The sequence below is a fragment of the Vulpes vulpes genome, chromosome 12 (genome assembly GCF_048418805.1).
Source record: "Vulpes vulpes isolate BD-2025 chromosome 12, VulVul3, whole genome shotgun sequence".
Taxonomy (NCBI): Eukaryota; Metazoa; Chordata; class Mammalia; order Carnivora; family Canidae; genus Vulpes; species Vulpes vulpes.
Genome location: NC_132791.1, coordinates 171,251,227 through 171,263,335, shown reverse-complemented (window position 1 = coordinate 171,263,335; position 12,109 = coordinate 171,251,227).

The following is a 12,109-nucleotide window of genomic DNA, read 5'->3' as shown; positions in this document are numbered from 1 at the left end:
TAGCTGCCATTGGCAGCTAGAATGGCCTATTGTCTAAAATCCTGTAACTGAATGCCACACCAGAACATTATAAGACTGTCTAAACTGATCAAAACAAAGATTTCATTATATGTTAGTGTTTGCTGTTGCTCTCTCCGAAGAGGGTGTTGCTCTAGTGAGTTGTTTTGGTTCTTCAGGGAAAAGAAAAAACAAATAGAGCTCAAGATTATTAAATTTTCTGACCTTCTGCTTTTTATGTGAAATGGAGAGAGTAGTAGCACTACTACTTCATAGGTACTCCTATCATTATGAATACAACATATGCAAGAGATGAAGTATGTGAAAAATGCTATCTAAATATTTGTTATTCAGTGCTCAGAACAGAGGTCATGATTCTCAAAGGTTTTGCTCTAAGGTTCATGTTTATGTTTCCAATTTATGGTTTGTTTGAGGCAGCCACGGATGGCCATTGAATTGATGAAACCTTGGTATGTTTATTGAAGATTTTCTGAGAGAATAGTAATATATTCATTTAAAAATTTAAATGTCCATGGTCATTATCTTCAAAGAGTTTCTGGGACTGTGTTTCCAGAGGAGAGCCTGTGCATTATTATTCATCTTCACATTCCTGTTACAGTGCCTGGTTCAAGGTTTATGCTCAGTAAATACTTGTAGCATGACTGGTTCTATAAGACCACTTGCAGAAGAGGATGGTTGTCCAGTCCATTATTAAACAATTAATACTTGGGAATTGAGCACAGAGAGTCCAGAATACTCAAAATGATCCTTTAAGTCAAATGGAAGCAATGGTAGGAGCAGGTTTTGGAGTGGCTCCTTTTTGTTGTTAGCTTCTATAAACTCCCAGATTTTCAGGGCTCTTAGATTCCTCAAACCTGGCTTTGCGGGGGGGAGGGGTACTTCATATATCCAGTCCTAACTGTTCTCTTTTTACCTTCTTTCTCTTCTTCCTCTCATTCCTGACCTTTCCACTCCCATTTTCTCTTCTTCCCAGGGACCGATTTCTTCTCCCTGGCATCTGTAGCAGCTTGTCAGCCATGAAATTCCATTTGGCTCCACTCCACAATGCGTAGTGGTGGTAGTAGCGCTGGTGGCAGCTTTTGGTCCCAGCAAATAGACTGTTTATATTGCCAGTGTTGATCTCGTCATGACATGGTCACTATTATGATGTTAATAGAGTTTCTGTCTCTTCTTCCACATTGAGCCATATTACTGAATCCCCCTTCTGGTACCCAAGCTTAACATGCACCATGCCCTAGAAGGAGGATAAAGTTGGGATCAAGCTGGAGAAGAGGAAGAGACCATCCCATCACAAGTAAATGAACACACTAACATTTCTGCACAGAGAATATTCAGTTAAGATCTAGACTTCTGTGCCCTGTACACAAACCACCAGAGCTCATCATTATCAGCAGAAGCTGAAGTTACCAGCACCTTTGAAGTTGAAAGAATGATCTTTTCTGGAAGCTGAAAGTGAAGAGAATGAGTCGTAGTAACTGAGAGTGGGTTGTGAAAGCAGGCAGAGTTCCAGACTCATTGGTCAGTGGTGAAGGGATCAGAAAGTGCTGCCCAGTGGAAGAAGGGCAGGGAAGAGGCCAACCTATGGTGCTGACAACCAGCAGTTGAATTCCCTGAAAATTTTTCCTCTTCAGAAGACTTCCCATGAGCAGCACAAATGGGGTCCTGACTTCACCCTGCATGGCTGTGGAATCTTAGGCAAGTCTTTTGAGCTCTCTGAATCTGAACTTCTTAACCATAAAATGAGGTAACAGTAGTTGGATAATATCTGCTCTACCTCTTTCATAGGGTTGTTGCAGGTATAAAAAAGGATGAAAATAAATGACCCTAAGAGTTAATCAAGTGCGTATCGTAGGTGAGCCAACAGGTCTCACATAGAAAAGGAATTATGGGTCAAAAGTCAGAATTAACACTCATTTGTAGGTCTCTGCAACAAAATGTATATTTTTTCCTATATTGGAAACTTAATCAGTGTATATAAAAATGATATTCATTGTAAGTCCCTTCAATCCAGAATTGAGTCAATATGTTTTGTAATTAATATAGATACAAAGCAAAACTGGATCTTTAAAATATTCAAATTCACTTTATCAAATTGATATTATATCAGATTCAGGTCTCAGACATTAGCTTGTGATGAAACATACTTTTTAGAAACTCACTGTTGTCTGTGTCAGTGTTTTTAATAATCTCTTACAAGTGCAGCCAGAGTAAGCTCATCTCTCAGGATACCTCCCCTCTTCAGTGTAGGCCATGGCCATTAGTGCTTAGGAAGCATGGCTGTGACACAGTCACCAGCTTCCCATTTATTGCTGTCCTTGCCTGTCAGCATTCTGACAGGGTAGCTTTGTCACTCTATGAGCTGGTTCCTTGACTTTAACATGTAGCCACAGTAGCTTACACTAGTCTCCAGACACCTAGAATCTGGCCTAACTAGCAAGGCCACCCACACCTCTCCCAACTTCTTCCCAGGGGCTTCCCACAAAGGCCAGCCTTGGAGTGAGGTTAGTACTAGATTCATAGCTTGCAAACCTGGCTTTTGATTCTGGCCACTTGTTATACAGGGAGGGGCCTCAGCATTAAGGAGATGAAAACAAATCTGACTCTCAGGAAAGATAAGAGCCAGAGTTGGTGGGCCCAGAGACAAAGCTAGGTATAGGCAGGGGGAACTGGGCAATAAGGGGAGGAAGTACAGGTGGCAAGTGATTATGACAGGGTTCTGGTGGCAGGAGAGGCAGATAAATGCAATTACCTGTAGACTCATAAATGTGGCTTTCTCGCTGCAGAACTGTGATCCACAAATGGAGGGATGACCAACAGACTGGACAATGTGCTGGTTCCATCGGTAATATGTAACTTGATAAGGCTTCTTGGAGGCAAACTCAAATGGATTGATAGTGAAATATAATCTTATTAGTAATAAAAGGAACCTGACCATTACTGAGATGTATGCATAATGATTAGTTAAACCTTATGATGATGTACTTAATTCTGATTTAGGAGAGGATATTTCTCCAGGGTAAGAAAGAATGTATGAATATATCAGATTGCTTATTTTCCATCTTTCAGTTTTGTAGGTAAGAGGATGTTGCATCTAAGTTAAAGGATATCACTGAGCTCATGTTGTTGAAAAGAAGGGACTATTTCCTTGGTATGGATGGGGTTGGATGGAGTCTCTTTCCACAAATAGAAGACCAACTAATGAAGTCAACAGCATAAAAAGATACCATCAATAATAGATAGATACAGATAAAATATAGTTAGCTCTCAATTGTCTATGTGTGTCTTACCTTTTTGTAAATTAACCTATGGCTAATGAATACTAATCTCTCATGGCTGATTACAGATATGCACAGAATGGAATGCAAAGTTGTTGCTAAGTTAGGTTAAGCCAAATGCAAAAGATGTGAAATTCGTATTGAAAGCAATTGTTTACTAACAAATCCATTCTTTATTCAACAAATATTAAAGAACACCTACTGTATATCATGTACTGGAGAAAATACACAGACTCCTTAAACTCATGGAATGGACACTCCAGTGCAGTGGAGATAACCCTACAGCGAAGAGCAATCAGGCAAAATAGTATCCAATAGTGAGACAGTGCCAGTGATCTCAGATTAACAGCATCAGTGTAACATAGAAGCTTGTTTGAAATGTACATTCTCAGCTCAGATCCACTGTAGATGGACTGAATCAGAAACTGTGGGGGAGCAGCCTAGGAATTTGTGTTTTAACAAGTTCTCCAGGTGATTCTGATTCTCAGGATTGAGAACTATAACACACTGTGCACAGAAATAACATGGCAAAATGTAGTTGAGAGTACGCAGGTATTTCATTTGGATTGGGTGGTGATGGAAGGCCTCTTTGAAGAGCTGACATATAAGTCAAGACCTGAATGTCAGGAAAACCCATCCATGGTTCCAGACAGAGGGAACAGAGAGGACAAAGACCTTATGTTAGGAATGAGTTGGGAATGAGTAAGCACATTTGAGGAGCAGAAAGGTTGGTATGACTTGAGCATAGTGGTCAAGGGGAAGTATGGTTCAAATTATGGTCAGAAGTATAGGCAGGGCTCAGGTGGTGGTAGACAAGGTGTCTCAAGTTTAATGGCCTATGAATCACCTGGGGATTCTGTTAAAGTGCAGATTATGATTCAGTAGGTCTGGGGGTGGGGATTGAGATTCTGCATTTTAACAGAATTGCTAAATTATGGAGAACCTTCTCCATAATGCCACACTGTGGTGGCAAGAGTATAGAATTTTGCAGTCACAAAAGTCAGTCCGATACCAAAGCTCTGTGTGTGTGTGTATGGGGTTTGGGGTTATTTGTTTTAAATTCTCTGCTCCTGGCTAATCGAGCTTGAACTCAATTAACACTGGGCATTATTAAAGTGAAGGGGCAGTTGATAGGTTCTGGTTGTAATTGGGACAGTTGGGAGGTTTTTGCAACAAATTTAAATGGGAGGATAGGGGCACCTGGGTGGCTCAGTGGTTGAGCTCTGCCTTTGGCTCAGGTCATGATCCTGGAGTCTTGATAGAGTCCTGCATCGGCTCCCCCAGGGAGCCTGCCGTCTCCCTCTGTCTATATCTCTGCCTCTCTCTCTGTGTGTCTCATTAATAAATAAATAAAATTTTTAAAAGGCGGGGAATGTAGAGTTTAGTACTTAGTGGCAGAACCTGGGTAGGTGTGGCTTGTCTGAGCCTCAAGAGGGACAATGGAAGGCTTGCTTACTTCATAACCCAGCTGTGTCATCCTCCTCCTACTGAGGTCCTGTGCTCTCAGAATTCCTAAACTGACCAATGGAGCCTTTTCCTTATGCTGCCTTTTGTTCAGGGTTTCTCTCACTGCTCAACTCCTGCCTCTGTGGCCTTTGGACTATCTAATCCTTTACCTCTCTCTCAAGTCCAGCTTCCCTTTTGTGATCCAAATTGTGCATATTTAGGTTTGGCTCTCCGCCCATTAACTCTTTCCTGACTACCAAGACCTTGAGATCAGCTGAGGGACATTCCCTGAGGGGGCCAAAGCTGTGGACCACCAGATGAAGCCCTGTCTCCCAAAACACTGTTTTTCACCCAAATTATTTTGGACCCACTGTGGTAGCCTCATGTGTTTCCTAGCCTCATTATATGTTCCTGCCAGATTCAGTGTCCTACCTGTGCTCATGGCATCCGATGATGATGTGTCCCTGATTTTTAGTGTCACTGCGGTTGTACTCCCGCCCTGCTATGTGGCCTTTCCCATCAGCAATCTCAGACTTCCTGGTGGTTAGTTTATTTTAGTTTATTTTATTTTTTGCTCCTCAGCTCTCTGCTGCCCCCTGCTGGGATTCAGGAGCCAGAGCCCTTCGACTTGCTCTACCTTGGAGCTCTTTTGCGGAGTACTGAGTACCCACCCAAGTCCTCTTCCCACATTCATTCTTTCTTTTTCCTGTTTGGCAAACATTAGTGAAGATATTCTATGTGCCAGGAGGTGTACAAGTCCCTGGGATACGAAAGTGGACAAAATGTCCCTATCTCTTAGGACCTCATTGTCTAGAGTAAGACAGAGGTAGATAACAATTAGAACATGTCTTGAGAAAGACCAGATGACAGAAAGACAGAAGAGGGATGGAAATGGGAGAAAAGAAACCTTAGCATTGCTTGGATAAGTCAGTGAGATTTGGCATTTCAGTTGGGTTTTAAAGGATGGTCAGGAGTGGGCAGGTTGCTGTGGTCTTAGATTTATAGACTAGGAGTGATGGAAAGGATACTAGAAATTGCATTTTGGTTCACTTAATAATGAGCCATCCAGAGTGTTAGAGGACAATGTCATAGATCATTTAAATTCATATTATCTTTGCCTTGAGGTTTAAACACCAGGGTCTTTATAGAGTCCTGCTACCTTGTATTTAAGTATACAAATACCCAAGAAAAATAAGCACCAGGATTTTTCTATTTAAAATCAGGTGAAAAACAAAAGCAAAAACCCAAAACAACAGCAACAACAAAAATCTCTTAAAGAAAGAAAGAAATAGGTTTCCATTAATTTCTATATTTTTTGAAACCTGAGAGATTACATGCTCTGCCTCTTCTAGAAGCTGGGAAATATTTTCACTCTTGTATTATTTGGAATTTCTGTGCTATATACCAAATAATACCAAATTATAACAGTAAATACATTATCCTCAGAAAGATGTTTTGTTTTTGTTACAGGCAAAAAAAAAATTAGCTCACTAACACTTCACCCCCCAATTATGCTGTTCTTTCACTAGAGTGCTGCTCATCAAGATAACTGACAATTTCAATTGTTATTTGTAAAAAGTTGACATCCAGGCTGGGCATCTTGCCTGCAGAATGGCACCAGCTGAGGATGAATGGTAAGTTAAGGAGCCTACTTACCTTTCCTCCCTCCCAGCTCCCTCAGCAGGAGGTATAGTAAACAGCATCTGGCTTTGTAACTTCACTGGAGATGCATTGGAGCTCCAAGGAAGTTGAAGTTATTACATTCTTACCTGGATAAAAAATGAAAAGACAGTCTTCAGCTTATTCTTTAAGAAGCTCATGTCTTGTCATAGAGCATGGCCCTCACCTCACTTCCTTTTATGTCCTCGGTTCCTCTTATAGGAGCTAGGTTCTTTTATTTTATTTATTTATTTATTTATTTATTTATTTATTTATTAAAAATTTTTATTTATTTATGATAGTCACACACAGAGAGAGAGAGAGGCAGAGACACAGGCAGAGGGAGAAGCAGGCTCCATGCACCAGGAGCCAGACGTGGGATTCGATCCCAGGTCTCCAGGATCATGCCCTGGGCCAAAGGCAAGCGCTAAACCGCTGCGCCACCCAGGGATCCCTCTAGGTTCTTTTAAATGTTAGAATAATTGAGTTGAATTTTATTGTCCTTTGGACAGAAACACCATCTTTATGGCTTCCTACTTGGTAGTGGTGCTAGAAGAAAGTTTCCTTAGCTGAGTATTCTATGGCACGTGCATAGACTAGTCACAGGAACTATGGAGGGGCCCTGTTTCTCTACACTCACTCACTATGTTCTCTTTTTTGAATCTTCAGGCTGCCCTTAGTTCTTGACACAATCTCTCTAGTATGATTCAGAAAACCACTAACAGCCTTTGCCAGTTCTTCCTTCGAATTTATCTCTTTCCTGGAGTGATTCATTGATAACTGAACTGTGGCAACAAAGATGAGACAGATAGAAAATCATGGCATACCGCAGTAAAGCCTATTTGTCCTGGAGTATGAATGCCCAGTGAAAGAAGTGTGACAAAAATTGAAGAGAAGACTCTTATGGAAAATCTATACCCTAACTAGAGGGGCAAAATAAGTAAGTCTGAAAGATTGAGCTTTACTACTGAAAGAGCCTCTTACACTTCTACAATAATAGAGTATGGGACTGGAGAGTTTTTAAGAATCATGTATTGAAAATTTGTGTTTTTTTATTATCAGTGGCATATTTATATTTGTTCAGCCACAAGAAACAGATATTCTGACTTTCAGTGGCTTAAAGAGAATAGGGATTTATTATTATTATTATTATTATTATTACACAAAGACGTCTGGTAGTATTGGCTCAGTGGCTCAGATATGTCAAGACCTATCATCACTGCAATTCTCTTGGGCTTTCTCTGTTGACCATTGCCTCATGGTTGCAAGAAAGGTGCCATAGTACTAGACATCATGGTTATACTTAGGGCAGGAAGAGGGAGTGAAAATAGTTTTGGCCATGTTTGTGCCTTTTATAGGAAAGCAAAATTCTTCCAGAAGTTCCTCATATGCCTTCCTCTTGTATCTCTCTTTTTAAAAAAATTTTTTTTTCCTCTTGTATCTCTTTAGCCAGAACTGGGCACATAAGGTTTCCCCTAGACAGAAGAGGAACGAATAGAATGATGACTGGATCCAGTGCTGCCATGGACAACATAGAGGGGCTATTAGCAAGAAAGAGGTAGAGATGTAGGCATTAACAGTATCTACCATAGATGGAGAAGCATATCAGTACTCAACACTGGTGGACAAAATATTTTTAACAACACCTCAGTGTTGGAGTGCCTGGGTAGCTCAGTAGTTGAGCATCTGCCTTTGCCTCAGGTCGTGATCCTGGGGGCTCTGGGATCGAGTCCCACGTCGGGCTCCCACAGGGAGCCTGCTTCTCCTTCTGCCTGTGTCTCTGCCTCTCTCTGTGTCTTTCATGAATAAATAAATAAAATCTTAAAAAATATCTCAATGTTCATATGACACAAGCAAATTAATGCTAGACTATTATGTCAATTATTATGCCCAATGCCCTGGCAGAATGTAAAACAGATATGGGTTACCTGGTTTTGACCAGTCTGGGTACCTGCAGATATGGGTTACCTGGTTTTGACCAGTCTGGGTACCTGCAGTCAGGTAGGGTCATCCCAGTGAGGTTTATTTGCATTATGAGAGGCAATATGCATTTTTGCTTGTTACGATTTTAATGCCTAATGGTACTGAGCTCTATAATAGACTCTTGGCATTTGTCCTGTGACTTTCAAGAACCACCTCAGATGTTCAAAAAAATACTCGTGAGCAACAAACTAACATCAAAATTCAGGCACTGCCTCATTCACTACCTAAATGACTAATTCCCACACACTAGCTCACAGTGGGAGTGATTCAAATTAGTGCCTTAGCAAAATTACAAATTGCTACATGTCATGGTCCTCTAAGATCTCTCACAAATCATTAAAACCATGAATGTTAAATTTGCAGATGGAAAAATGCCTACTGTGCATTCTTCAAAATGCTTTCATATCATCAGTGAAATATTGCAGCGTAATGTCAAGTTTTTGGTATTTAAGAAAATATCAAAATGGCTACATTTTTGCTATTTTATTTTATTAAGAAGTGATAAAAAGCCATTGTCCTCTTCTACCTATGCCCTCAGACGTTGTTCCACCTGAATGATGACCAGGCCAAAGGTTGCACTTCCTTTGTCTTATAGGCTTGAATCTGTCTAGGTAGGGTATTTGGGAACCAGAGTCCTGCTTAAAATAATGACTTTGGGATAGCTGGGTTCAGGCCTTAATAGAAGGGAAGGTAGCCTGGAGGTAAAAGGGAAGCAGAATAAGCTGGGTTATCTAGCTCTGAAGAAAGAGAGATGGCCAACATCAAGGAAAGGGCTGAGAGTCTCCCACCTTTCTCTCTGCACTATCCCATAGTCCCTCTCATACTTCCTCCTTTTTTTTTTTTTTAAACATCCTTCCTCATAGACAGCATTCTGGAAAAAGGAGTATGCTAAGGTACCTGGGTACTTATATCCATACTCATACCTATCTATGTGTATCTACTGATATTAGACCAACAGAATTGCTGACATAATTATACGCTTACAAAAATGGCAAGTTATATCAAAATATGACTGGTATTGCAATTACAAATTTTATTGTCTAAATGTAAGATATACAACAACAGCTTTATAAGAGTGGAAGTCCATTTGTTAATTTAGACATTTGCTTGGTTTTATACACAATGTTCTCTTGAAAATTGGTGGCAAGTGAAATATATAAGACCTAAACAAGATTACATGTGAGTTTTGTTACCAGAGAGCTGAAAAACATTCTCACATCCCTAATCACACCTTGCCTTTTAGGCATTGTCCTCAATGATTCATACATTATGTACATGTTCATAGGGGTGACCAGCTTGAAGTCAATGAGCATCTGATTGAGGCTAATGACATCACTTCCCACAGGCCTAATGCTTTCTATCTTTGTCTCAATTGTATTAAGTTAATAAGATCTCTGCTTCTTATCACAGTATCAGCACTTCCATTTTTCTTTTTTCCACTCATTTTTATGACCTAATTAGGGAAAAATACAATAAAATATTCATATAATTGCACAAACATTGCTTTAATCTTAAAAAATGGGATGCATCTGGGCAGGAGTGCTGTGTGAAATAGCCAACCATGTACAGAGGTAAAAAAGTTCTTATTTATGGAGTTAAATCAATAAAGTTTCAATATATGGATTGTTTAGAAGTTGAATGCATGGAAATGAAACACAACCTATCACAATTTTATAGTTGGCCCTCAGGCATAGACTGTGTGTCCAAAGCTGGGACCTGGAGCCAGTACTCCAAATTAGTGTTCTTTAATTTATTCAGCAAATAGCTTATTGAACACGTATTATATGCAAGATGCTGTTCTAGGTAGTAATGCAGTTTCATGTGATTCTGACCTAGATTCTGTAGTGACAATCCTCTGATTCCAACTTGAGTTGGAAAATGAATCTTTGTAATCCCTCTAATGAGCTCTTTATCTTTTTGTCTGACGTTTTCTGCAGTGGTGCTGGTTTTGAAAGAAACTATGTGCTTGCAACATGTGCCAACTTAGATTTTCCTATTGTCTAGTAGTAAAAGCCAGGCTGTAGAAAAATCCAAGCATCTCTATTAATGTGGTTGCATTACCCTGCAATGTAGACTAGGAGCCTTGGAAGAATCTCTTTTGAGTGATAATGACAAATGTTTGCAGATCCTGCAGCCAAGCATTAAAATTTAGCACTCTCAGGTGATGACCAAATGGCAAGAGAAGTTTTCTCCTGTTGCTCTACCTCTAATCCCAAGGTTGTTTGTGAAGCTGATGGTCTGGTAGGGAAAAAAACCCCCACTGTATCTTTCATGAAGCGGCATGGAAAGTGAGTTTGCTCTGTAAATAGTCACAGGCTGCGTTTGTAGAAGTAGGCACCAAGGTCAGAGTTTAGTGTGCAGGATGTTTATTAGCATCAATACATTTGAAGGTAGGAGGAAGAAACAGGATTGTGTAGAGGGAAAACTTGAACTGAGACATGGTCCCAGGAGAACTCCACCTGACTTCATCAGGGAGTTCATATGAACATATGTTATCCATCTGAGTTGACTCTCAATGGATTGAAATGGCTGAGTCTTTACACCGCACTTGTGTTAGTCACTGAGCGTGGGCTGCCCCAGGAAGAATGTGCCTTTGGGCAAGGGTGACTCTCTGTAGCTGAGGCATACCCTGATGGAGTTGATAATTGGGGTGACAGTTGTCCCTTGAAGGGGTATATGGCTATGCATCACTGTAAGATAAAGATCTCAGCAGACCAGGAATAGAGAGGAACTGCCTCAACTTGATAAAGAATATTTATGAAAACCTACATCATACTTAACAGTGAGAAATTGGATTCTTTCCCCTTAAGTTTGAGAGCAAGACAAGGATGTCTTTCCTCATTGTATTAGTTAAGTTTCCCCAGAGATATAGAACCGATAGACTTCATATATATCTAAAAGGAGATTTATAATGAGGACTTGGCTCATGCAGTTATGGAGGCTGAGATGTCTACAAGCTGGAGACCCAGAAAAGCTGGTGGTATAATTCAGAGTCCAAGGGCTCAAGAACCAGAGTTGCTGATAGTGTAAATCTCAGTCTGAGAGCCAGAGCAGATGAGATGTTCCAACTCAATCAGTGAAGTGGGGATGGGAGATGGGGTGGGGGGACATAGAGGTGAGTGGGGTGGGATAGGGTGGGGATAAATCCTTCCTTCCATTGCCTTTTGTTCTATTTAGGCTCTCAACTGATTAGATGATGCCCAGTTATGTTGGGGAAGGCCATCTACTTTACTTATTTCACTGGTTCAAATGCTGATCTCATCTAGAAATACCCCTCACAAACATCCAGAAATAATGTTTAATCTGGGCACCCTATGCCAGCTAAGTTAATACATACAAATAACCATCACACTGGCCTGCACTATTTAGCATTGTACTAGTAGTCCTTGGTAGTACAATATGATAAGAAAAGGAAACAAAAGGTAAATGGATTGAGAAGGAAGAAATAAAACTGTCTTTGCTTTCAGACAACATGATTATCTAGAAAATCACTAAGAGTATACCAAAAAAACCCTTAACTAAAAAGTGGTCTAGCAAGGTCACAAGATAGAAGGTAATATATAAAAATTGATTGTTTTCCCAATTACCAGAAATGAAAAATTGGAATTTGGAATAAAAAATTGATAATAGGACCTTAAAATGATATACTTAAGTATAAATCTAGCAAATATGTATAGAGAGTACATGTGGCAAACTACAAAACTCTGATTTAAGAAATCAAAGATCTA